The 27,282-nt window shown below is 44.2% G+C and overlaps 1 long non-coding RNA gene across 1 annotated transcript in view; it reads left to right on the top strand.

Annotated features, from left to right (window-relative positions):
• The first annotated feature begins 322 nt into the window (after positions 1 to 322).
• The window catches only part of LOC308485091, a 35,506-nt gene continuing 8,546 nt past the window's right edge, over positions 323 to 27,282 (top strand). The window contains exons 1-2 of the long non-coding RNA XR_013990339.1: positions 323 to 441; positions 18,549 to 18,617. This is a non-coding gene — a long non-coding RNA (uncharacterized lncRNA). The remainder of the gene's footprint in view (positions 442 to 18,548; positions 18,618 to 27,282) is intronic.

Genomic DNA, 27,282 nt, shown 5'->3' with positions numbered 1-27,282 from the left:
CATAACGGAAGCGGTTCCATAATGAGTGGCCACTTCTACATTATTATAAGAAGGATCTGAGAAAAGCCAAGAGATGGGCTGGATAAGACATCCATGCAATTATCATCTCTGGTACTTGGAGTTTACCCCAGAATAATCAGGCCTGTCTAGTAGAGATGGGTGCCTACAACCAAATCCTTGACTGTGGAACGTTGGCTCAGTACTGCAGCTTAATGAGCAACTGAACACTCCAATATGCTGCCAGAAACCAGAAAAAAACGACTAATTCCAGCAGTGTGAATGATTTTCCATTTGAGCCTTGGCTCAGTGCACATACCCTCCCCTCTGAGACAGACCCTCTGCATTCTGCAGAACCATTCCCACCCTAGAGTCCTCATTCTGTTGTGCATAACCTTCCAGGGGCTGCATCCCAGTGACAGGTGGTGCCAGAGAGAAAAGTGGGTGAGTCAATGGATGTGTCTTACTATTTATGGGGTCCTTTTAAGGCTTATTTTCCAAGTTCAGGGTGTGTGTGTACAGAAGGGATGGAACTGCCTGCCATATGAACCAACGTTCAGTTTCAGTAAGCCATGATTATCAATATAGGCCTATGCCTAGGCTGAAGGCTAGATGAGCAGAAAGGATCTTGGCTTGAAGACACAGATAATTCTTCCTATCATACCGGCTTTGAGATAAACACAGAAATAAACGCAGCAATATCTTCCTTTGAAGCTGGGTGTCTGGGTGGTTAACAGTTCTCTGACAGCAATAGCAAAGGGGGCCCTGGACAAGCAAATTTTGTTTCTTCCTATTCTAATCAACAACTGTGATGGGACGATGAGCTGCTTGTGTGTAAAATCCTAGTCCCTCAGAGTTTGGTCAAGTTTGCAAACCTCTGTCTGTAACGGAGCCCCTTAAACATGGCTCCGTCAGTCGCTGGCAGATTCCGACAGTGGTTGCTTTCGGAATCGCTTCCAACATAAAAGCTCCTTAACGGAAACACGTCTTCTGGACTCTCTGCGTGACAGTTTCCGGCGAGGAGTGGGTGTCCCTACAGGAGGTCCTGAAACCTCCCCACTGTTTTCGCTGGAAGTGTCTCTGAGCCATCCCTCCAGCTCCCTTTCCCTCAGCCCAGCTCCTCTCCCCCTACTGGTTCCCTCTTCAGCTGCTGAGTCTCTCCCAACCTGTGTGAGCCCTTTCACTTCCCTTCCTTCCGATGGCAGTTCCCTGACATCCACCTCCCCTCCAGGGCCCCCTTCATCCCCTCTCGCCCCCTCCTCTACGGGCGGTGAGGAGGCAAAACCCCGGAATGAACTTCCTTCATCTTCCGATGTCCCGAACACTTCTCTCCACCTGTTGCGGTTCCTGGTCTCGAAGTACTCCTCCTCCTCAGAGTCCATCTCCCCTTCCCCTTCCGATTCCGAGAATCCTTCCAACTCCTCCTCCTCATCGGTGGTCCCAAAGTATTCCCTCCGGAACCTCTCCACAGGCTGAGGTTTCCTTGGGAACCTTTGATGGAACGTTTCTATCAATACCTCGTCATTGATATCTTCTGCCATTACCCAAGTGTTTTCTGACTCCGGTTCTCCTTCCCACGCTACCAAATACTCCACCTGATCCCCCTTCCATCTGGCGTCGAGGATTTCTGCCACATGGCTGCTGCATTCCCTTTCTTCTATGACCGGTCCCCGAGTGGCCATCCCTTCTCGTCCCCCCTCATACGGTGACAGTAACGACCTGTGAAATACTGGGTGCAGTTTCATGTGGTTGGGTAACCGGAGCCTGAAAGCCACTGGGTTGACCTGTTGAATGACCTCAAAGGGACCCAATCTCCTGGGTCTTAATTTCTTACAACCTCCTTTGAACGGCAACCCTTGGGTTGACAGCCACACCCTATCTCCCACCCTTATGGTTTCACCTTCCCTTCGGTTCTTGTCTGCCTGCCTCTTGTATTCTTCCTTCGCCCTTTCTAAGTTGAGTTGGAGCTGACGATGGATTGCTTCCATTTCTTCTACAAAATGCTCGGCTGCCGGGACACCCCATCTCTCCCCTTCTCCCCCTGGGAAAGCCCTGGGATGACACCCATAATTAGCCAAGAAGGGGCTCATCCCTGTGGACACATTCTCGGCATTGTTGTAGGCAAATTCCGCCAGCGCCAATTTTTCTACCCAGTCATTCTCTCTGTCATTGACATAACACCTCAGGTATTGCTGGAGGACCCCGTTTGCTCTTTCCGCCTGCCCGTTGGTTTCAGGGTGCCGGGCAGTCGAAAAGTTGACCTCCACCTGCAGTAAGCTCATGAGCTTCCTCCAGAACCTGGACGTAAATTGTTTTCCTCGGTCTGAGACCACCCTCAATGGCACCCCGTGCAACCTAAAAATGTGTTCTACAAATAACTTCGCTGTCTCTTCCGCCGTGACTGCATGCGAGCAGGCTACAAAGTGGCACATCTTTGTTAGTAGGTCTACCACCACCATGATGGCTGTTTTCCCCTTGGACTTCGGCAGATCAGTCATAAAATCTATCGACACTGCCTCCCAAGGTCGTTCTGGGGTTGGTAAGGGTTCTAATAGCCCCGCCGGTGCCCGCCTCTCCCCTTTGGCTCGCTGGCATTGCTCACACCCTCTTACATACTCCCGTACATCTTCCCTCACCTTAGGCCACCAAAATTCCCTGGTGACCAACCACATGGTTTTGTGTTGTCCAAAATGCCCCGCCGTGGGGCTGTCGTGCAACTGCTTGAGTACCCTCCCCCTTAAGTCTCCTTCAGGGATATACAGTGCCCCTTTGTAATACAAAGCTCCATTTCTTTCCTCGAAACCCCCTGGTTCCTCTCCCTCACCCCTAAGACCTCTGAGCTTATTCTGGGCGTATTCATCATTCTCTGTTTCCTCTACCAGTTCTCTTTGTCCCACCAATGCCGCCCCACACACCCAGCGGTCCTCTGGAATGACATGTCTCTCTTCGGGTGCTCCCTCCTCCTCCAAATATTCAGGTTTGCGTGAGAGAGCGTCCGCCCTAATGTTCTCTGGGCCTGGCACGTAACAAATCTCAAAGTTAAATTTGGAGAACTCCTGGGCCCATCTCACTTGCCGTTGGTTGAGCACTCGTGCCGTCCTCCAATACTCTAGGTTCTTGTGGTCAGTGCACACTTGCACCTTATGTTGTGCGCCAATTAGCAGGTGCCTCCATCTCCGGAACGCCTCATGAATGGCTAGTAGTTCTCGGTCATACACCGTGTAGTTCCTCTCGGATTTGTTCAGCTTTCGCGAAAAAAAGGCACACGGTCTCCACTCTGACTCCTCCTTCCCTGGCTGCAGAAGCACCGCCCCAATCGCTCTGTCTGATGCGTCAGTTTCCACTCTCATCGGTTTTTGTAAATCCACATGCAGGAGTTGTTGTTCCGAGGCGAAGGCCCTTTTTAGTTCCTCAAATGCTCGCTCCGCCTCCTCAGTCCAAACGAACTTCTTCTTACTGCTGAGACAGTCCGTAATGGGCGCCGTCAGGTGGGCAAAGTTTCGGATGAACTTACGATAGAAGTTCCCAAATCCTAGGAACCTCTGCACATCCTTCCTTGTTTTGGGTGTTTTCCATTCCAGCACCGCCTGGACCTTGCCGGGATCCATGGCCAATCCCTTGTCTGACAGGCGATACCCCAGGAATTCCACCTCCTTGGTATGAAACTGACACTTCTCCAGTTTCACCCACAGCTGGTTGGCTTGCAGCCTGCTCAACACTTCTCTGACGTCTCTCACATGCTGCTCCTCATTCTCAGAATACACCAACACGTCGTCTAAGAAGGCCACACAATTCTTGTAAAGCAAAGGCCCCAGGACGTGGTTCATAAACGATTGAAAGCACGCGGAGCCTCCTTGTAGGCCGAAGGGCATAACTAAATATTCAAATGCCCCCAAAGGGGTGAACATGGTGGTTTTCCATTCATCCCCCTTCCTTATTCGTATCAGGTTGTACGCCCCCCTTAGGTCCAGTTTAGTAAAAATCTTTCCCTTCCTGACCCTTGTCAAAATGTCGTCAATCCTGGGCATAGGGAAAGCCACTGGTTCTGACACTGCATTTAAGGCCCTGAAGTCACACACAAGCCTCGGCTTGTTCGTGTTTTTTTTAGCCACAAAAAACACTGGGCTGCCCCCCACCGCCCTGGACTCTCTGATGAACCCTCTCTTCAGGTTCTTGTCAATGAACTCTCTTAGCTCCTGCATCTCTCTGTCTGACATGGCGTACAGCTTGCCTACAGGGAGCTGTGCCCCAGGGAGTAAATTGATTTGACAGTCAAAGGGTCTATGCGGGGGTAATTGGTCAGCTTCCCTTTCGCTGAAGACGTCGCGGAGATCTGCGTATTGTCGTGGTACCTTCACGTTCTCCGTTACTTCAGTCCCTGCTAGGGTGGCTTGGGCCCCTGCCAAACCCTTTCCCTCTTTGCAGTGTTCTAAGCAATGTGCTGAACCAAAAGAAACCACTCTCTGATGCCAGCCCACCAGCGGATCATGTAACGCTAGCCAGCTCATCCCCAATATAATGGGAGCTCCTCCCAAGGTGGCCACATTAAACGCTATCAGTTCGGTGTGCCTTGCCACCTTCATTATCATTGGGACGGTCTGCAAGCTGACTTCTCCTCCCAACAGCTCCCTGCCATCGATCGTGGTCACCTGCAGGGGGTTGCTTAAAGGGATCGTCTGTATCTGGTGTTCAGCTGCAAACTCTTTGCTCATGAAATTGCAGGAGCTGCCTGAGTCCAACAGCGCCTTTATCTTTAGAGGGTGTCCGTTTGGCAGCTCTAGCGCCACTTCTATCACTAGGGCGGGTTTAGGAGGTTCTGGCGTGGGCACTTTCACTGCTCTTTGGCCTGACTGCTGTGCCCCGACGGTGGCAGCCAGGCGTTGGCTTTTACTTGCTTCGGTATTTCTTCCTCTCTTCCCTCCACAGCTCCTACCATCCCTTGCCATTCCTTCCTCTGGGGGCAGACTCTGGCAAAGTGACCTGGCTGTTGGCAGAGATAGCATTTCCGGGCGCCTTTTCCCTCCTTCTTTCCCCCCTCACTGGGCTTTGAAACTGCGCGCGCGCGCGCTGTTCCGATTTCCATCGGCTCTGCCGGCGGGAAAGTTGGCTCTGGAATGTCTGGAATGCGGAACTCCTTCCAACGTTCCCCCTTCCCTTCCCGCCTCTCCAATGCTCTCGCCTCCTGGCGCGCTCCTATGGTCAGCGCTGATTTGGTCAGCTGGTCCATAGACTCCGCCCTGGGCGCCCGGGAAAGTTCGTCTTTCACAGCCGAAGAAAGCCCTTCTTCAAAAAGCATTTGAATGGGTTCCGCCGATAGATCCCACCCCAATTTATGGATCAACATGGTGAATTCAGTCCAGTACTCACGGACAGATCGGCTCCCCTGTTTGCAAGCCATTAACTGTCTGCGGACCACTCCCTGTTCAATATCGCTGGAAAACATCAGATCCATGGCGCGAAAGAACTTCATCGTGTCCTTTAGGACGTCACTATTCGCTGCCATCAGGGGTCTAACCCAGTCTCTCGCCCCCTTTTCAAGATGCCCAATCACGAAAGCCACTCTTGATTCCTCGTCAGGGAATTCATCAAACTGCAGATTGAGGGCATATTGCATCTCTGTCCGAAAGCCATGATAGTCTTTGGGCTCCCCCCCAAACTTCTGCACCAATCCTGGTACCTTTCTGACGAGCTGGGTGTCTTTCCCCTTTTTGTCTGCATCCTGAGCCCTCCTCTCCTCAAGCCTCGCCGTCTGCAGCGCTAGCTGGACCTCCAACACCCGGTACCTTTCTTCCAGGCTTGGACCCGCTCCAGCTCCTGCTTCTCCGGTTCCGGCTGGGTTGCTCATGATGCCTTCTCCTGCACAAGCTGCTCACGAAGACTGTCGGAATGCTGTGATGGGACGATGAGCTGCTTGTGTGTAAAATCCTAGTCCCTCAGAGTTTGGTCAAGTTTGCAAACCTCTGTCTGTAACGGAGCCCCTTAAACATGGCTCCGTCAGTCGCTGGCAGATTCCGACAGTGGTTGCTTTCGGAATCGCTTCCAACATAAAAGCTCCTTAACGGAAACACGTCTTCTGGACTCTCTGCGTGACAGTTTCCGGCGAGGAGTGGGTGTCCCTACAGGAGGTCCTGAAACCTCCCCACTGTTTTCGCTGGAAGTGTCTCTGAGCCATCCCTCCAGCTCCCTTTCCCTCAGCCCAGCTCCTCTCCCCCTACTGGTTCCCTCTTCAGCTGCTGAGTCTCTCCCAACCTGTGTGAGCCCTTTCACTTCCCTTCCTTCCGATGGCAGTTCCCTGACAACAACAAAATAAAAAGGAAAAGAGAATTTAATTATGTGATATATTTGAGCCTGTGCTGGAAAATAATAATAATTTTTTTTTTTGTTTAGTTGGGAATGAAATACCTTCTGGTTTATATTTTTGAGTGCCCTTAGGTGTTAATTGTTTCTTGTTCAGATGTTTTTGGGCTATAATACCTTCCCTGAGGTCTCCCACTTCACTTGGCATTTTTGGCATCTAATGACACTTTTCAGCACTATTAAAAGGGCTTTAATTAACATCTGGCCTTTGGGAATTAATGAATCTATAAACCACCTGAGTCAATACAATCTGCACAGCCCTAAAAAGCTTGGAAGCCAAATATCTGTAAGAGCACCTTGTTCCATATATCTCTGAGATCATTTGGTGAGGTTCTCCTAGTGATGCTGTCAATGGACACTACTTAGTTGACTGTGACATAAGACATGGTCTTCCCTACAGTGGCACCCCAATTATAGAACTCCCTCCCTTTGGATATACAATTGGATATACAAACAGTACTGTGTTTTGGCATCTTTTAAAGACACGTTCATTCATTCAAGCCTTTAGTTGGGACATCAGGGTGTATCTGTTTTTATATTTTTGAGACTGGCCAGAGCTGAATACTTTATTGAAATTAATATGAATCTAATTTTATAATGTTTTATGGCATGGATGGTGCTTTCAGTCTGAGGACCGGATTCAAACCTGTCTGAACTTCAAGGTCTGCTTTCACATGAGGAGCACAGCTAGAGGCAAAAAGCAAAAGAGGGTGTGACCAGTTTTCAACTAGTTTATATATTTTACATACATTTCTCTTATTTCACATTTCATTTTGGAGAATTAGATGTAAATTCTGCAAAATGTACCTAAGATGCATAACATTCACATAAAATCTGCAAAATTTACAATCTAACCATAGGAAAGCCACAGTTAGTGCAGAAAGTGGCTAGGTTGATAGATGACATCAAAGATTGACAGATGACATCAAATAATGTTGGCGGTTCCTCACAACTGCTTTAATATATTTTTAAAATGTTTTATTGCTGGTTTCATGTTTCACATGGTTATATTGAATGAAGGGCAGTTTAGAAACATAACAGCAACAACCCGTGAATTAAGTGACTGCCAAATGGGCTAACACATCCCATTCCTTGAATCACACCTATAGAATCAGTGGGGCCTGGGAAAAGAAAGCTCAACCCAAACTAGACAACTGATCACCCCTCCTAGCTTTGGAAGTACACTGAGGCTAAAGGCAGGTGGTGGTGGAAAGAGAGCAAGTAACTCATTTATTTCCTCCCCCGCCCCCAGAAGTGCTAAGAGATGGGCATCTCATAACTAATCCCAGTTATAAAATTTCAATGTTCCAGATGAACGAATTTAACCATTTCCTTCGGTCCAAAGACTGTAAAGGAGAAACTCCGAATGTCTGAAATGTGCCCTTCCCTCCTATGAAGTACTGGTTACATAAGCTGTCGTGAGCAGAAAATACTTGAAAGCCAGAATAGAAGCTGAAAGCGGGAAAACATTTTGCAGCGAAGAATATACATTTATTTATTTTCAACCGGTGGTTTTAGGCCCATCTGTGGGCTTGATGCAAATTAATCTCAGTGGTCTACGTTTGGTCCCATTAGGGAGACTTTTACATCCCCAAACTTGAATACCCGATTTTGCAGAATTTGACACTTATCTGCTGCCTTGATGCCAAAGGAAAACAAACCTCTTAGGTGCATGGAAATTAAATCATCTCCTACCCCAGAGATGGTCATCTTCCCAGGTCAGGGTTATGTTAAGAACAAATGAGCAGGCTTGTGTTTCATTGCTTGGACCATAACTCTTACTACCCACACAACATACTGTACAGTAATTAATTATTATTATTATTTTAAAGAATGACAAAGGGTTATATCTGCACACACAACTTTCCTTTAAAGTAATAATGCCACACACAGTGCTCCGTTTAGCAAACCATTAGCTACAGAAATGTGTTGGATCTGAACATGGGTTGGTTTTGTTGTTGTCATTGTTTAAGATGCGCATCCCTTCAGAGGCCTTCGCCAAAACATACGGTTTGCATTCATTGTCATGAACGAACATTAGGAAAATGGTTTTGAACTTTCCAAACATAGCCAGTGAGGACAGTCAAACAGAGAGACACTGTGAATGAAAAGAAAAGGCTATCTGTCAGAGACTGGACTAAGGGAGAACGGAGGACGGATGGTTTTGATAGCAAGCTGATGTTTTGCAAAAGTTCACAATGTTTAAGAAGCCTGAAGGCACCAGAGGAAGAAAAAAATAGATTAAAAATAAAAAAGCAGGAAGGAAGCCACAGCTACATCACCAGGGCCACCATGAACATTTCCGGGCCTGTAAGAATTTGCAAGTTTTGCACAGCTCCCCTTAATTGGTTTAATCAGAATTTGTGTTTGATATTTTTGTATATTAATACCATACATATGAGAGTTCTGTGTTCAATGTTTGTTTTGCTCTTGGATAGCCCAATACAATCCAGTTGTAGAAACAGTGTGACAGTTAGACACACACACTTACTGGGATTCATAAGAGATGAAACACTGGAGCAAGTAATCTCTCTATTGTGCTATGGTCAGATAGCTGCTACATCCAATCAGAATTAGTGGTGGCAGGCTGATGCCATGTCTGGGCGTTTATCCTACCCTGCCTCTTCCAAATGGGTAAAGAGTGTCTGCCTTCCCAAATCTAAATCCACGAGTAATGAAATACTTATGTACACACACACAAATATATGCATATACACCAAACTGGAAATCTGGTGGAAGGGTTTGTGAGAGGTCATTGAAGATCCAGTCATCTGTTGTTGTTGTTAGCACCCCAGATGACTGTTGCTCCTGGTACTGAAAAGAACAAGAAAAGTCTTCACATTTCTGTTGCAGGTGGGAATCAGTAGAAGTGTGGAGTTGGGGTACATAACATCTGAAGGGCACCAGCTTATGGAAGCCTGATGTACATCACCTCATAAAGAGGAGGCAAGGATTTCTATAATGAGCTAGCAGCTCCTGGTCTACTCTCTATGAGCCCAAATCTGATAGCATCAATTTCATTTTGCAAAAATAGTCCAACTCAGCTTTGTATTAGTACTTGCTTTTCAACACATTTTGGTTGTTAGAGTATGATAACTTTCAAGCCAAAAGGGACATAAATACTCCATTTCATTTCTGAGTTTCAAATGTATTTATACAAACAGATACATTTATCTCTGTGCATGTGGTATATAAATTTTATGAAATAAATAATAAATAAAATGGGCAACATCACAATGTAACCCCACGGAATAGAGTTCAGGTTACTGTGTCTTAATATGGATATTGTAGAGCTGGGAAAGTTTCTGAAAAAGGTAACTGGGTGATCAGAGGAACGCCATGAGGAATGATTGCAAAGGTCCATGACTCAACTCAGTGGCAAAGCATCTATTTAACATGCAGAAGTTCCATGTTTCAACACCCAGCATCTCCAAGTATGCCTGAGAGGGTATCTTGTTTGAAATCCTGGAGAGCCCCTAGGTATAGACAAACCTGAACCAGATGGACCAATGATCTCACTTGGAATAAAGCAGCTTCCTATATTCCTAAGGTTGCCACATAACATGTTGTGGAGGAAGTGGACACAAAGAGAAGTTTTTCTACATCTAATTCTATAAGGTCACGCAATGAAGAGTGCAGTTGTGCTCAGTTCCAACCTGTAGGCTTCTTTTAGGCATCTTCTTGGCCACTGTAAGAACAGAATGTTGGACTAGAAGGGTCTTTAGTTTGAATCATTAGGGTTCTCCTTATGTTCTTAAAATCCAGAAGGCCCTAGAGCAAACTCTCCTTTACATCAAAGGCAACCAGGATGAATGTGCTGCTGTCATTGGAATTAAGGTTTACACTAGGCTAGCTAAGAAAAATATCAAGCTTGATTTTATTATTTAGTTATGTCTTTCTTCCTGCCTGTTTGCTTCTTGATTAGACTGAAGACCTAGTAAAAATTCTTACTAATCAAGCTTTGTCTATTTTTGTACAAGGACCTGAATCTAAATACAAAGTTCTCTTTAGTTACCTATGAGATTTACAGTTGAAAAGTTTGATGGACATTTACTGCCTAAGAAAATGCCCAACTAAATGCCAAAAAATACTTCCGCTCGTTCAGCACAATCATATTATAATTCACTACATGTCATACTGTAATTCACTAGCAGAGCATTGTCACAGGAACACAGGAAGTTCATTATACCAAGTATACCACTGGTCCATCTACACCAGTGGTGCATTAGCTACACTAAATGGCAGTGGCATCCCAGGATTTCAGGAGTTTTTCCGAGTCATAATAGGAAATGTGAAGGATTGAAAGGATGCAAGCAAAACATGTCAGTCACTGAGCTATGATCCATTCTAACTGAGGCAGGGCTGGCTCAAGACATTTTGTTGCCTGAAGCAGAAAAATTGCCTCCTCCCAGTTCCATTCCCAGTATGAAAGCTCAGCAGACCATTGAATCTTCATCCTCCACTGCACCCTGAGGACAGTGGCTTACACACACACAGCATTCCCTTCAATAGTTGCTGCCTGAGGCACCTGCCTCACGCTGCCTCATGGTAAGGCCAGTTCTGAAATGAGGGCTTATTCACATTACCTCTTAAGCAAGGACTGGGGAACCTTCTTCATCTTGATGTCCACATTACCTCCTTGCATAGGTTTCGCCAGTGGGGCTCATTAGTTGAATCCCTCCCAACAGACCTAACTTGACATGTTAATTTATTTCAGTGAGTATCCTCTAAAATTGAATACCACCCATTTTCGCAGTTCAAGGGCACATTCCAGCCAGGCAAAAGCACTCAAGGAGAGAGTGGCCAGTGGGAGGGGGCATAACCTGGAGACAGTCCCAAGGGCCAAATAGAGTGGAGGGCTGCATCGTCCCCTTGGGCCTGAGGTTCCCTGCCTCCTTCCTAAACCATGGTTTGTTTTCATCTCAAGTCAGCTGCTCAAAAGAATGAACATGTTAGATTAAAAAAAAGAGAGCTTAGCTTAGTCTAGCATTATTTCTCCCTCAAACACTGGCCAGCTGTGTGGCTCACAAGAGGAGCAATTTGCTGGCAGGATTTCTCCTAAAAAACAGAGGTATAATAAAAGTTTAGGAAACCTATAATTCACTTCTAGGTAGATACTCATGATTGCTATAAAAATGGCTACATCAACCCAATGGGTACATCCCTTTTCAGCCTCACCCAATTTCATCTTCAAAAATACTTTCTTGGCCATAATTAATTGATAGCTTTGAATGGACAAGCAGGTCTTGGATTAACCCCCCCCCCAACCCCCCTCTACTCACTATGATTCAAAGACAGTTATAAATGAACACTTGCAATCACCACAGATGATGTTTTACCAGGAATGTCAACTTCTACATCATTCATATTTAATAACCAAATTCTTGTTTGAAAGACACGGGACTCTTCCAGATGACCCATTTATTGAGCATTCAGCTTGATTTGTTTGCAGGGAGGTAATAAAGCAAGGAACATTCATCCTAATTTTCTTGATGGGTGATTACGCATCTTTGTGTTAAACATTCATTCATTCCACGCTTTTCAATGCAAAAGGTCAGTTTCTTTTTTAAAAGGAGGATTTGTTCCACTAGGCTGACAGAGCGCTTTAATCCATTTTAATTGCGCAAACTGAAATCTCCCTGCATGCTTGAATTCGTCCTGCAAAAGACTGGCAGTCTAGAAGTGCTCATGGATGTACTCTGTCTAATCAACACTGTATACGCCTATGAATACCTGAGTAAAAAAACAAAACAATCTCAACTAACTCATGAGAAGCGGCTGTAAGTGATGCTAGGTTGGTTCCAGCGGCTGAAGAAGCAAGCCAACGTTCATTTTTTTAATTAAAAAGCATGTACATCTCAAATCTGACACATTAAAACATCTTGAAAACATTACGTTCATATATTATACCATGTCTTTGTTATTCCAGAACTCAATAAAGAGCATCCACTTTGCCTCAAAGACATTTGTTCTCTGTCATCCTTCCTTTACCCACACATAATTAGTCAGTTTATCCATTGCAGTATATTCATATTTTCCCACCAATTTCCAGCATGATGCATGAAGAACTTTGCATAGTGCTATGGGAAGGGTCTTGCATGTGGAAGGTCCCAGGTTCGCCCTCCGGTGTCTTCAGGTAGGGCTGGGATAGAACACTGCCTAAAGCCCCAGGGAGCCACTAGCCAGTCAGTGTAGACAATGCTCAGTTCAACAACAACAACAACAACAACCATTTTTTGCTGCTGCTGCTGTCGTCTTCTTCTTCTTCTTCTTCTTCTTCTTCTTCTTCTTCTTCTTCTTCTTCTTCTTCTTCTTCCTCCTCCTCCTCCTCTTCATCTTCATCTTCATCTTCATCTTCCTCCCCCTCTTCCTCTTCTTCCTCTTCTCGTTCTCTCCCAGAACTTAGGGGCCATAGAGGGAGAGAAGAGGGTGAGGATAAAAAGACTTTGTGCTTGTAGAAGGATACTGTCCAATAGGACCCATTTTAGATTCAAACCAATGGTATAGTTCCTTTTTGAGAGAATAACAGCCCAAACCTTTGTTGCTATTGGAGATGACTGCTTCCGAATACCAGAGGGGCTGTCACATACAGTAGAAGAAGGTGGAGGCCCAGAGGCAAAGACTGGATCCAATGGGCTTATGTTATACTAGGGTAGATGTTGGTGGAACTTCAGGAGAAACTTACTAGCAGTTAGAGCAACCCGATGATTGAAGCAATTACTAACTAAGAGAGTGGTGGATTCTTCATTTCTGGCTGCAGGGACCACATAGCCAGATTCTCTAGCACCACATTTCCTGCACTGAGTGGCAAATTGGACTAGATAGCCTAGAATGCTCAACGATTTTATAAGCAGTGCATGTGATTCCTGTAGAAGACTCACTTTTCTGAAGTAGAGGGTTCTGCAGTCACCTGTTGTATTCTGCAATTGCAGCTTTCAGTTTAAAATGCCATACACCTCTTCTCTCCGTGTGCTGCTTTGGAACACTTGCCCTTGGCAAAGGATACTTAACAGAACACAAATTGGGAAAAATAGAAATTAACATTTCCCTCTTCTGAGGCTGAGGTAATGAGGGGAAATGTGAAATTCACGAAAATTCAATTTCCTGGGGGAAGCAAGCAACATCTGCATTAGCAAGAAATATAGCTTCATTAATTACTTTGGCTAGCTGTGGTCTTTTCAAGCAGGGTGCTTCCAAATGGGGGTTTATTGTGGGATTGGTGCTCCTCATGCCTGCAAGCTTTTTGCAGCATCCGCAGGATGCTATTGACATCAAAATGCCAGCATGTGTCCCCTCCCCTGAATTTAATCAGGATTTATCCTTCATGCAGGAAAGCTGTGCTGTTCAATGAGGGCAGTATCATACCACTTTCAACAGTCATGGCTCCCCCCCCCAATTAATCATGGGAACTGTAGTATGCTAAGGTTTCTGAGAATTGTTAGGAAAGTACTATCTCCCTTACCTCTTGAGAGTCCCATGGACTGCAAGAAGATCAAACCTATCCATTCTTAAGGAAATCAGTCCTGAGTGCTCACTGGAAGGACAGATCCTGAAGCTGAGACTCCAATACTTTGGCCACCTCATGAGAAGAGAAGACTCCCTGGAAAAGACCCTGATGTTGAGAAAGATTGAGGGCACAAGGAGAAGGGGACGACAGAGGACGAGATGGTTGGACAGTGTTCTCGAAGCTACCAGCATGAGTTTGACCAAACTACGGGAGGCAGTGGAAGACAGGAGTGCCTGGCGTGCTCTGGTCCATGGGGTCACAAAGAGTCGGACACTACTAAATGACTAAACAACAACATCTCCCTTACAAAGCTGCAATTCTCATATTGGTTTCACAATCAATCTCTCTTCCCCAGGAACTCTAGCACTTTTGGGGAAACACTTTTGGGGAAAGAACTCTCAGCATCCTTAACAAATTTCCAGGAGTCTTTGGGGGGGGCCATGGCTGTTGAAAATGGTATGATATGGTTTAAATGTATAGTTCAGATGGGCCCTCTGATAAGGTGTGGGGTGGGGTGTGGGAACCTTATTGCCGATGTTCCATTTGTGGTATCTGAATTACCTGTTTGTGATACCAAGCCCCCACACGTCTTCGTTTGACATGGCTGTGCTTCCCTGTGCCTCTTTCAGAGCATTCTCTGAGGGAGCAGTACCCTGAGATTTTGGATGTGACTTATCTCTGGCTGCAGCCAATTGCAACAGCGCACTTGAAAAGCTGTGCGAATACTCACAAGATGATGGGTCAAGTGCCATACATTGTGGACTTTTGATCCGAGTGTCAACTTTGGGTTTGACAGCTAATATGCTGCATTCCACAAGGATTCTTTGCAGATGTTGCTGTGGTGTTTATGACATAATATCTCTTCCCACCGCAGTCAGATAACTGAAAGTGACCATCAATAAAGAAGGAAAGGAAAGCACTCGCATGTGTTATTTCATGGGGGAAGTAAGTCAAGCATCACATGTGCGAGAAACTTGGCCAAATAACACACATTAAACCTGACTGTGTCTCGGTGTTTCCCCAGGAGGCTTCGTGTACAGATGTTACTAGGGCATTTACAATATGCGTGCACACAAAAAAATTATCCCTTCTCTGTGAACTAAATCGAAGTTGGGCCATGGAGACCCCAACTCAAGATCTCTGTGGCACAGGTTCCTCGAGCAATTTTTATAAACACTTCCTAAACGCTTTATGAGCTATGAAAACAGTTGGGAGAAACTGTGCAGCCACATAAAGGTCACATGCTAAGTATGTTGCTGGAAAACAACGGGGAAGGATTGGGGAACTGGAGTTCACAATGACAAATGTTGCGGGCCTAAGGCAACATTTCCTGCTGTAGTTCTTAACATCTGTGTTATACTCTGCAATACTCCTACACACACACACACACACACACACACACACTCATGCAGAGCTGTGGAGTACGCATTTCAGTCACCAAACACGTGTCTTAATTCGCATTCTTTAAATTCAGGGCTATAAATCATAAAGCTTGGGAAGAAAAAGAACCTGGATCACTGGGGTCTGAATTTCCACCCCACCCCTTCTGTTTCTGGTCTAGATTACAGACATGTTGCTGCTAAAAACAATTCTTCTTTTCTTTTCTTCTTTTCTTTCTTTTTTCCCCCCTTTCCTTTTTTTTTTTAAAGCCATTTGCTGAATTAGCTGATTTATGTCTTGCAATTTCCGTAAATGCCATCAGATATAATTCTCTCAAATGGCTGGGGTTTTGCTGCCTTGTTTTGCATTGCACACAAGGGCTCCTTGAAGCAGACATCAGAGAGCGAAGACGTGGCCTAACAGTCTGTAGCGCCTCCCATGCAAAATGTGCTGCCTGAGATCAAATGTTAACTGAAGTGATAGAGTTAATTACAGTGCCGAAAGAACCCAATCCTGCAAGGTGTTGAGCTTTGCCAGTGAGGTGCTGAGTGTTTGGGTTCTCACTGAGGTTTGTGGGAGATGAAAGTGCTTAGCACCTTGATGTGGAATTGTATTGAATCTAGATTTGCAACCCACTCCCAGAAAGCTGTGTTACCGTGTCGTTGCAAAACAGATTCTTAGTTTCGGCATCATCCTGATGAAAGCATATGGGGGAAACCTCATGGGGGAAGCCCTTTACCTCTGCTGTTGTTTAAAACCACAGTTTTCCTCTCAGTGATTCTTCACCCCCACTTTACTCAAACTTCTGCCATTGTTTAAAACAGTCACTCATTTTCCTTTCAGTGTTCCTCCCTTCTCACTATACTCAAATGTCTCCCTCTTCCATTGCTCAGCTGCCTTATGTGAGAGCAATAATGGATGTTGAGCCCTCAAATATTCCATAGTATTTTACTCAAAGCTCTGCTGTTGGTTAAAACCACCATCTCCCTCTCAGTTCCCTTTATCCCTGATTTACTCAAATTTCCACCATTGTTTTAAACCACTGCTTTCCCCCTCTTAGTGCTTTTCCCATCTTGCTCCTATGCCATGGCTACTGCTGTTTTCACATTTGCTCCCCTCCCACACAATGAAAATCAAGGATTGTGATATGGCACTACAAATACTTCAATGGTGGCTGTGTGATGACATTCTTACATTTTTATTATATAGAGAGAAAATATAAAATTGACCCGTGGGGATCTGTTAACATAGCTGGCTCTGTGGGAGCCAGAATGGTGAACCTAAAGATGTCATTGTCACATTCCACAGCACTTCTGTAGATAACCTGCCTGAGCCAGACCCCCTTGAAAGATTTGCCTATGCTTATTAAGTTGTTTTAACACCTCTCAAAATCCCCCCCCAAAAAGAAGCACCCTCACATTGATTGTTAGCTCCTTGGGACAGAGACCTGCCATTTTCTTTTAACTTTTTGCTAGCTATAGCAGCAAAAGGAGAGAAAGAAAAGGAGGTGCAAGAGCACAGTAGACAACTACATGGGTCCCCGGTTTGCAAATAATTCCAATTTGACTTGCATTGTATTGTCTGTTGATTCCGAGAATGGTGCAACTCACCCTGAATGATCTTTCTCTGAAAATTCAGTTGTGATGCTCCCTCCCCAAAGTACCCATCTGGATAAAGTCTAACATACTGAAGCATCTATCAGCTTTCTTCAGACATCAATAATGATGCAAAGGGAGCAGGAGAGAGTTATACATATAGATGTATTGTTTGGAAGGAAGCTATTACACAGGAAGTGTCAAATCCAGGCAAGACTGGTTTCCTCCAAGCGTTCAATATTCAAGCCATGCCAAGAAATGTGGTTATATGATACACCTGTCCAAAAAAGCAGCCCTCTCTGCACAGCTGCAGCATCACTAGCCACCAAGACGGCTTTTGATGGTATCAAGTGGGAATAGGCTTCATGTGCGCAAATGGATTCAATTGGACTTGCTTTTCATTGATTCAGCTACGATTCCGCACACAAATCCATCTGTCAGCAAACAATGAGAGATAGTTGATAAATGCTGCTTGGAGGGGCAGCGGTTGCCTGCTGTATCGTGATGCTGTATTTATCTTGGCCTTTGTGAACATAACTCAGGCGATTTGAAAAGCAGCAAATGTAACAGAGATGGAGACAAATGCAATGGGATTTCAGAGATCTGAGTGAGCTCTTTTCGAAAAGCCACAGGCTTCGTCCCAGTACTCTCAATGTTGTCTGGAATATTTCTTTGTCATCTTAATGGGAGGGAACACACTTAGCCAAGGGGATTTGGTCACTAACCTATCTTCCATAGGCACTTGAGGGTTGCCAGGTTCAAATCCACTTGGTAGCTCTGGTCTCTAGCCTGGAAGCACAATCCCATCAGCAGGTTTGGGGGGAGAATTGAGGTTTCATTTGCATTTTCATTCATGCTTCTTGAAACAATATGCAAGCCAAAAGGCAGCTATACTTCAACACAGATACTTCTCTGATTTTTGTGATGCCATTCTCCAGCCAAAAATAAAATAAAATGTGTGTTTAGTGGCATAGAGATAGGGGTGTAAAAAGGCATCATTTCCCATTTACACTTGTATTCCTCACATGCAGCGCTGTTTCTCTTCCTCTGAAGTTTGCCTTCTGTCAAAAACCATATTGTTTCTCTCACTGTCTGCTGTATTGAAATTACATAAATTATGTTGTCCACCCCATTTGCATTTCATTGCAAAGGAAACACAATGCAAATCAATTGCATATTGTTTGTGGACTGCAAGCAACAACAACACTGAATGCTGATTATAGGCACTCGATTGATTTCCGTTCCAGACATGGGATGAATAAACAAACATTGGCAATTTCTGCACCAATTTCCATTTCCATTGCAATTCTTTGATGTTGATAGAGGCTTTGTGATACAAATATAGCCATCATCAGTATTAGCCATTGATGGAAAAATATAGCTCCTGAGAAGAGAGCCAAGGTTCAATGAATTACTTAAATGTGAGTGTTCCTTAAGTTACTGTTCCGTGTTACCACTGTGCAGCTTGGCTTTGTGAGAACTGCAAGTTGTATCACTTAGGTAATGATTGCCCATGTTTATTAATCCTTTTACGAGGTTCCCTTTGCCCAGAATACTCCCCCACCCCATACAAATATATCCATGGGCCTCCTTTTTAGCATGTGTCCCAGGCTTGGTTTATTTTGTGGGTTGCACAGTTAGCAATACCTCTAATAAATTTTGACGGAGAGTTTCCGTTGTTGTTTTTCACATGGTGCCATTGCCTTTGGAAGTCCTTTTGGAGAAGAGGAGCAAGGAAACATGTTTGGGTGAGATCCTACTGCATAGCAAACCACCTTCTGGCAAGTGTTAAAATTAATTTCTCTAGAGTTAGATGAAATTAATAACATTTGTTTGCCTTTGCCTCTATCTATAAACATTTCTGCTGCTTGAATACCCTTTCTGCTGGAAAGTGACATGCATATGGATGATTTATGAGGAATCAAATTGTTTCGTAAGGGTAAAAGGAAAAACAAAGTAGATTGCTTCACAGTTCAGCATTCCTTGAAACTTAAATTTCAGGCTTGGTGTTACTTCCATTAAAGTTGGCAGGAGTTTTGCCATCGACTTCAGTGGAGTGGAGCAAATGTTCTTGAAGTCCTGGCCAGATGGTGAAAATAGTTGTGGGCTTGGATTCAAAGGACTGTGTGGGGAGTCCCATATATGCAATAGGGATGCTGAGGCCCCCTGACCACAATGCTCCCAAACCTGAAAAGCTTGTCTTGAAACAAGGGATTTTCAAGAACAGCGTCCAACACGGTGCAAAGAGCTGTGGTTGGACAACAGCCTCCAGGGAAGCTTTCGTACACATGTGGAAGCATTTGTGCATGGCTATGGGGCTGTTTGGATCCTGGCCTGATGCTCTTCATTTATACCTTGGAGTCAAGAGGCTTTCTGTTTGTGTTAGTTTCTTTTCCGTCAAGAGGTGCAAAGTGTGGAGAGAAAGGAGGAGAAGATCGCAGCTCCAATTCCCATCCATATGCAAAAAGTTACTTGTTCTTCTAACTCACTCCTCATCCCGATGGCAACTGAAAATCTATACCTGATCCCCATCCCTGATCCACAGTCCAGAGCTTTCGTCCACAGCTAAATCATTCAGCTAAATGGAGAAAGTATCTTGCCCATCTGGATATTCAAAGGAATGCATGCATAGATTTGACTTCACTGGAATGAATAAGGTGCTATTTGCATGCAGGGAAACTTTTGCTGCATCCAGACAGAATGCTAAACCATGGTTTAGTGCAAGAAGAATAAGTCATAGTGAGTCCTGGGCTGGCATAGCTGTGAAAAAGGGATTGAAAGCTTTCCATTCTGATATATATTAACTGAAGTTTAGTGTGTCATCTGAACCCTTAACTGCGGTTAATCTTAATTATGGTGAATAGAAACAAGGCAACTTAATAAATTGTCAAAAGGTTAGCGGTTCGAATCCCCGCAACGGGGTGAGATCCCATTGCTCAGTCCCTGCTCCTGCCAACCTAGCAGTTCGAAAGCACGTCAAGTGCAAGTAGATAAATATGTACCACTCCAGAGGGAAGGTAAACGGCATTTCCGTGTGCTGCTCTGCTTTCGCCAGAAGCGGCTTAGTCATGCTGGCCACATGACCCGGAAGCTGTCTGCGGACAAACGCCGGCTCCCTCAGCCAGTAAAGCGAGATGAGCGCCGCAACCCCAAGTCATCCACAACTGGACCTAACGGTCAGGGGTCCCTTTACCTTTACTATCAAGATTCACATTGTTTGGATGGGTTTTTGTTTCGTTTTTAGAAGCATAACAATAACATATAATTCAGTATGACTTCCTAGCATCAGTTTGTGTTTGAGGAGTCGATACCTCCCATGGCTGGAGGGAAAACAATATTTGCAGTTATAATGTTTGCTAGCCCTCCTAGCCCAGTATTCTGTTCTCACAGTGGCCAGCCAGATGCCTAGAAGAAGTCCACAAGCCCAGAAGAGCATTCTCCATGTCCCTGCACTTTCTTGCAACTGGCATTCTGAAGCACACTATCTCCAGCACCCAAAACATTAATTTGCACAGCCATGGATTTTAGGAGGATCAAAAATGCAATAAAGTCCCAGTTTGATCATGAAGTCATCTCTGAAGGAGGAAGAAAACCACACATCTGGTGACAACTATGACTTCAGAGTCATGTGAGAGACTCCAAATATAGGGGGGGGGGGGAAATGGCATTCTGCATATAGTAATAACTGGAATTGGCTCACACATTTTTCATTTCCATGCATTTGTTATTTGTTGTTGAGGCATGCAATGAGGGAAAGTTCCTTTGGAGCTCTCTGCAGTAGTGAGCTGTCTTTCTGGGTGACACAATTTTCCTTTTACACAGAGCAGGAGGACAGACCCACACCTTTCAAAATGAGGCATCCCTCCCAGTTTTTTTTCCGGCCCTGGAATAGCAAGGGATCTGTTCTTCACCCCATATGTTGTGTCAGCCTGGAGTTTATTCAAAGGCCACCAAGCCTGTGGGAGGATCTAATATCTTGAATGAATTTGGACCATCTCCTAAGTACGTTTCATTCTCTGAATGAACAGGGCTGGTTATATAATCCTCAAATACTCTTCTAAAGCAATAGAGTTAGGGTTGGGTTTTTTTTTTTTTTTTTGGTAAGCTGGGATGCAGATGCAATTTTTTAAAAATCAGGAAATTCAGGGATTAGTTATCATAACTTGAAAACAGAAGAATTTACCCCAGTTGCTGGAAACCACAGGAGGGGAGAATGCTGTTTCTTATGAACTTTCTATAGACATTTTTGGCCACTGTGAGACCAGAATGCTGGACTGTGTGGGCTATGTGCCTTGTCAGGGTACTACCATTGAAAAGGGGGAGGGGGGTACAAGAATACAGGGAGCCTCCAACGTTGCTGAGAAGTAGCTCTTCGTCAGGCAGTGGAGAGAGCCACGCCTCCAGTGAAGCAGAGGGGGAAAGGAGGGGCGAGGCGAGGGAAAGGCTCACAGATGCTGCTGGGATCCCAAGCGCCTCACTTAGCCAGGCTGGTCAGGAAACTGACATGCCGCTTCCGTCGCCCAGTTTTCGCAGAGGGGTGAAACGGAAGGAGGGGAGGCGGAGATTTGGGGTGGCCAAGTTCTTATGTTGGGGGGAAAACCGGAAGGGGGCTCTCCCGGAATCTGCAAGTGACTGAGACAGACATGAACTTTGGGTTTCTGCACTGTACATAGTTTGCACTAAATAAAACCTGTAAAAGACAGGTCAGAGTCCTGGCAACCACCTGCAAACCTGACAGCCCTGATCCAACAGGCTCTTCTTATCTAGTTCTGAACAGTTAGTGGTCCTTCTCCCCCTCCTCCACTTTGCTTGTAGAGCCCTGCTCAGCTATTAGTTTTAGATCAGCAGAACTGGCCCTGCTAAAGGGGCCACATAATACCTGTTCCACATTTGTAAGAACTTAATCGCATAGTATGGCAGCACCAGCACTTGGAAACTCTCTGCCTATTGAGATCAAGCAGGTGCCTTCACTGTCCTTTTTTTTTTTTTTTTTTTGGCACCTGAGAAAAACATTCTTGTTTAGACAAGACAACCTGATGCTTAAATAGTCAAGGTAAGTTGTATGTTTTGTACTGCTGTGAATTTTTCTCTCTTTTTTGGTTTTATCTTTTTGTAAACCACTTTGCGGGTTTTCTCCCCTTTATACAGCCAAGCGGCATATAAATTTTATGAAATAAATAAAATAACTATGCATATAGGAACACTTCCTTAAAGAAACATGAGCTTTGAGAGAAGTTATAATGGTTTCATTCTCACTTCTGTTGCTGTGCAGTTGGAGGACTCCCACAGAAATCATTGAATCAGAACATAATTGCACATATTTCGTGCTACTCTGAATTTTGTGGTATAGTTTTCAGTTCAAAAAATGTCCTAAAATGTGTTAATGTGTATTTTTAGGATCAAATGTGATTGGAAATGTGTATATTAAAATAAAATACATGTATATTAAGATGAAATACTTGTTCAACTATGCAATATGTGATAAAATGAATACATTTCAATCAATTTTTAAAATCTCAGATTAATCTGGAAACAGGATTATGAGGATGAGGATGGATGAAGTGGTCTTAATTTGTGAGTGGGCATATGTGAAATAGACTGATACATACATCCCTAGTTGAAAGATCCCAGTGGAGTAAATCTAATACGGTTCCAGCATCATACTCTGTATGGCAATGCTAATTGAAGGTAAACAGGTAACGCTTTAGAAAGAATTGAGATTCAAGTGTATTAGATAATTTTTTTATTTTTTAAAATAAAGAACCTTAATAGTGTCTCATGAGTGTAAATGAAGTTTAAAGCACACTTGTGATTCCCAAAATAAACACTCGAAAACGATGAAAGATGTCCTGAATCTGGTAAAATATTGTGCAATCTCTATAAGAATCCCCAATGAGTGGAAATTCTGTCATCCCAGCTGCTGCTAAAGTCTTTTAAAATAATGGAAAAGAAGGATTTATCGGTGGGTGACTGCTTTGTGGATTTGGTTCTGGAACATAAGCAGTTGGCTGAGATCAATGATGGAAATCTACGAGCATTCGTGGTACAGATGTTCCAGGTACAGACTGATCGCATTGTGATTTTTCGTTGCCTACCTTTGAGACTGTCCATAGTCAGAGTGAGTCCATTAAAAGCTATATCCATCACTGCAAACACTCAAGGGTAAGTCTGAATAAAACGGCAGGAAGGAAATGCTTCAGATTAACATTTTGGCGGAATGCCTCACGAAGAAGGCATTAGCTGAAATATTAGTCTATAGGATTTCCTTCCTCTAGTTGTTCTCAATACGCCAAGGACCCATTGCTAAAAGAGTTGGGATATGTTGGTTTAGGATCACTGGGTTTTGGGGCAGAAGAGTGTGATCGCCTGGGCATTTGTTGCTGCGTACCAAAATACATCAAAGCCAGTTCTGATAAACTGTTCTTGAACATTAATGTGATAAATGGCACAGTGTTTTAACATGCATCACTGTCTACAAGATATAACAACAACAACAATAACAATAATAATCCGACATCATACACACACAACGCATGCCGGGCCCCCTCAAACTAGGGGGCAACTAGGCGCCTCAGCATCCCATCATAGTAAGGAATACTGTTTTCAGGCGACCAGTGCGCCTGCTCAGTCTGTTGTTGAGCTAATGACAGCTGATCAGTAACTTCAAGGCCCCTCCTCTTCCTTCTTACGGTTTCTTTGTCTAAGCTGGACTTGGACCAGGCAATCCTTCAAAGAGAAGAGGGCCCCATGTAAAGTGTATGTGCTCTGTGTGTGCATTAGATGATGTCTGAAGCTTTAAATCAGGATGAATGAGATTAATTCTAATTCAGGAACTCCAGCTGAACTAGGCCGGGGACTGGACATGAGAAGCTGGTATTTATGTAATGAATTTATGAAATTATTTCATACAAGAAGTCTGAAAACATTGACCCAGGAGTAAGCACACCAGCTTCAGAGGTCTACTCTGGACAAAATGGTTTCAGGAACGCTTCTGATGCATATGATTTCTATAATAAGAAAAATACTTTCAGAATTCCAGTTTGTATTATACGAAGCACTCATAGCATTTGTGCGCCATAAAATGTGAGCTATATCATGCGAAGGATGACATCCAACAATAACAAACCAAAGATCCTCATTCCAGGATTGTGGTTCCATGAATGCCTAAATATATCTGCTGACATTAAGGATTTTCTACACTTCTACCCCACATACAGCACACCTTATCTGAGGAAAACCATATTTAACAACTCTTTACTCCTACAGGCTAGGGGTTGTATCCAATATCAGTAGACACATTGAAATTAATGGACATGACCAATTTAGGTCCATTCATTTCAAAGGGTTTGCACTGAGTAAAACTTAGTTGAATTTATTGGTATCCATCTGCCTCGAGAGAAAATGGAGTGCACCTCTCGGGATGAAGTCAAAGTGCTGCATTAGCATCACCAGAGTGACCTCCCTGGGGTGCAAGCCTGGCTGGTGTGTATGGAGGTCCTGGGCTGCCCAGAGGACAAGACCCTCCTCTCGGCCTCACTGATGTGGTCCAAAGAAAAGCAGAGCAATATGACTGACATCAGCTTGGCTGCAGGAATTGCCGTAAGGAGGCATACAAGGCACCATCCAACAATCCTAGGGATTCCACTCCAGATTTGTGTAGGATTTACTCCTTTTTCTTCTCTTGAAGATATCCCACAAAGCAGTAGAAGTTTAGGATCAGTGTTCTCCTAGATGGGCTACTTTCCCAGGTTGATGAGCCCCATCTGCCCGTCACTTCCCTCTACATGGCATACAGAAACTTCCTTCTTGACTGTTGAACCAGCTGCTGGTCTTGGCTGCTCAATGTACCAGAGCTTGCAGAAGTTGTTGGGCTCCATCAGTCCTATACAGCATGGCCAATGGTCAGGGGTGGAGGACCAGCAATATCTAGAGCAGCCTTTCTCAACCTGTGGGTCCCCGGATGTTGTTGAACTACAACTCCCATCACCCCTAGTTAGCAAGGCCAGAGCTCAGGGATGAAGGGAGTTGTAGTCCAACAACATCTGGGGACCCACAGGTTGAGCACCGCTGATCTAGAGGGTCATAGGTTCCCATCTCTGCTGTGGTATTCAGCAAAATCTGCATGCTGTGAAAGCAATTTTTAACAGACTTCATCAGGCAAACAGCATACAGTAGTAAATTGTATTTGACAACCTATGAACTTTCATATTTGAAACACACATATTTGAAATTTGCCACAAGAGATGTCAACTATAGGCATTTCAAACATTTTAATTATTCAACCTTAACTGAAATAACTCATATTTTTCAGGTACACATTTCACATTCAAATGGTAAATTTGAATTCAAAATTCCTCACCCAAAGTTTAGATTTTGAAATTGGGGGCAGGGGTTCACTGAAATGTCATATATTTGTGATTATTTATGTTGTCTCTGTCAACACCATTGTGTGATCAGTTTATTACTACCAACAGATTCAGCAAAACCATGTTTTGCTTGGGGAAGAAAATGAGGTCATAAGCGTACATAACTTATGAAATCAGTGTGAATGCTGTTTTTAGGTTTTTTACCGTTTAAATAATCAGCTTAAATAAATGGAAACAAGTACCCTATTGCTTTTGAAACATTGTCCGCTTGTTCTGAAGATGTCGGAAAACAAGCACAGGGCGCCTGTATGTTTAAAGTTAGCCACCATTGCGGATTGACAGATGTGATGCCTGCATCCGCTTGCAGCTGGGATGGATTCCTCACAAGTGTAGAAATATCAGATGAGGATAATCTTTCAGTGAACTATTAATTATTTGGTTAGTTTCCAGTATCTTGAACTGCAACAGCTCATTTTGTTCTGAACTCACTTAATTTATTCTTGCCAGGATGCACTTAAGTGATGTATTTGCTAGTTTGATACATTCTGGGTAACATTAGCACTTCCTTAAAATGTGCTAACAGGTGCACAGGTGAAAAGTTGAACAGCTTAAAGGGCTCAAGTGGTGCAAGGAAAGGCAACGGATATTTTAGGTGTGCTCCAGGAAAATGTTTACATGCTCCTTCTGAGCTGTACAAATCTCTGAGTGCTGCAGATGCTTGCTCTTTGGACAAAGAAGGGCAGCGAAAGGTCAGTTTGCTGCTGCCATTGGGTGTTTCTCTCCATCTTTCGCCTCCTTCAGAGCTGGCCAACTTTATGGAGCTGTCTTCTGAACTCTGCACTGAATTTTTCCACACGGTTTGCTCCTGAATCCCACTTCGTATTGCAAGGTTATGCAATGGGAACGAAAATTCACATGGAGGCTTATTGCTTTAGTAAACATTTAATGAAAGTTAGTGGTGCTGTCTTAGCTTGATGTTTCACCTGCAAAGAGGCCTTCTCTTTCTCTTAGCATTATGGACACATTTCTTTCTCGATAGGGTGATTTCCTAAAGGTCTTATGCTGCTGTTGTTTGACACATTCACTAAAGCGATATTTTTGACTAAGCGGCACTAGCAGATGCTTCTCATTTGCTCCCGCTGTAGAGAGGCATGCAGATCGCCCCAACGCAAATGCCAGAACAGTTCAAATCTGGAAAGTTACTACTTTTCTGTCAGAGGCAGGCTGACCAAGAGAAGACTTCCTGAACTTCAAGAAAAGTTTGTCAGGAACAGGCTGTCTGACCCATGAAAGCCTGAGGCAAATGCCATCTTTGATTTCATATCCGAAACAACTTTACAACCTCGTAGCAGAGTCCAAGAACAGTATATTTTCTCAAGCCTCTTTCTGTCACTTCCCTGATCCTTCTGCAACAAGTGTAATAGGAAATACGCCTCCCCCCCCCCCAGCCCTACCACCCCAATATCAGCAACGCATGCACTTGCCTAGCCAGGCAAATTCAAAGTACATCTTATTTTTCATTTTTATTGTTTGCATGTGGTAGTCTCATTCTGAAGCTTAGAATGCATCCTTTCTGAAGTCGCAGAGGTATCTCATCTGAGGCGATCTTTTATTACCATTAATACTTCTCTGCCCACAATACTTGAGTCTCGGGACAGTTCCGTAATATATTAATTAATGGTGCGCTAGGATGTGACATTTCTGGCGTACATCACCGGTTCACTACACTCCCTAATTTTGTGTAAATCTTGGTGTTTTATAACTGCAGAGAATTAAATCTGCTATCAAAACAGACTTCCCTTTATCCTGGGAGTGTCATAAAATTTTAAGGCCTTTATTATTTAGTGCGCTATATATGTCAGGAACAATTTTCTGGGTTTTTTTCTTTCATTACCCTTGAGCAACCCCCCCCCACCTCAAACTTTGCAGGATGCGTGTAGCCCCCTGAGAGATCTCTACATTGCCCAAATAAACTTATGTGGTGTCACAAATTGTTCTAGAAAGCCCCCCTTTTTTGGCGTGCTACATATAATATATTTTTGCATGCGATTCTGGTGGGTGATTGGCTAGTTAATAGTCG

Source organism: Podarcis pityusensis (genome assembly GCF_964106645.2).
Source record: "Podarcis pityusensis genome assembly, chromosome: 9".
NCBI lineage: Eukaryota > Metazoa > Chordata > Lepidosauria > Squamata > Lacertidae > Podarcis > Podarcis pityusensis.
The sequence above is the reverse complement of the archived record's forward strand: the minus strand, read 5'-3'. Positions and strand labels throughout refer to the sequence as shown.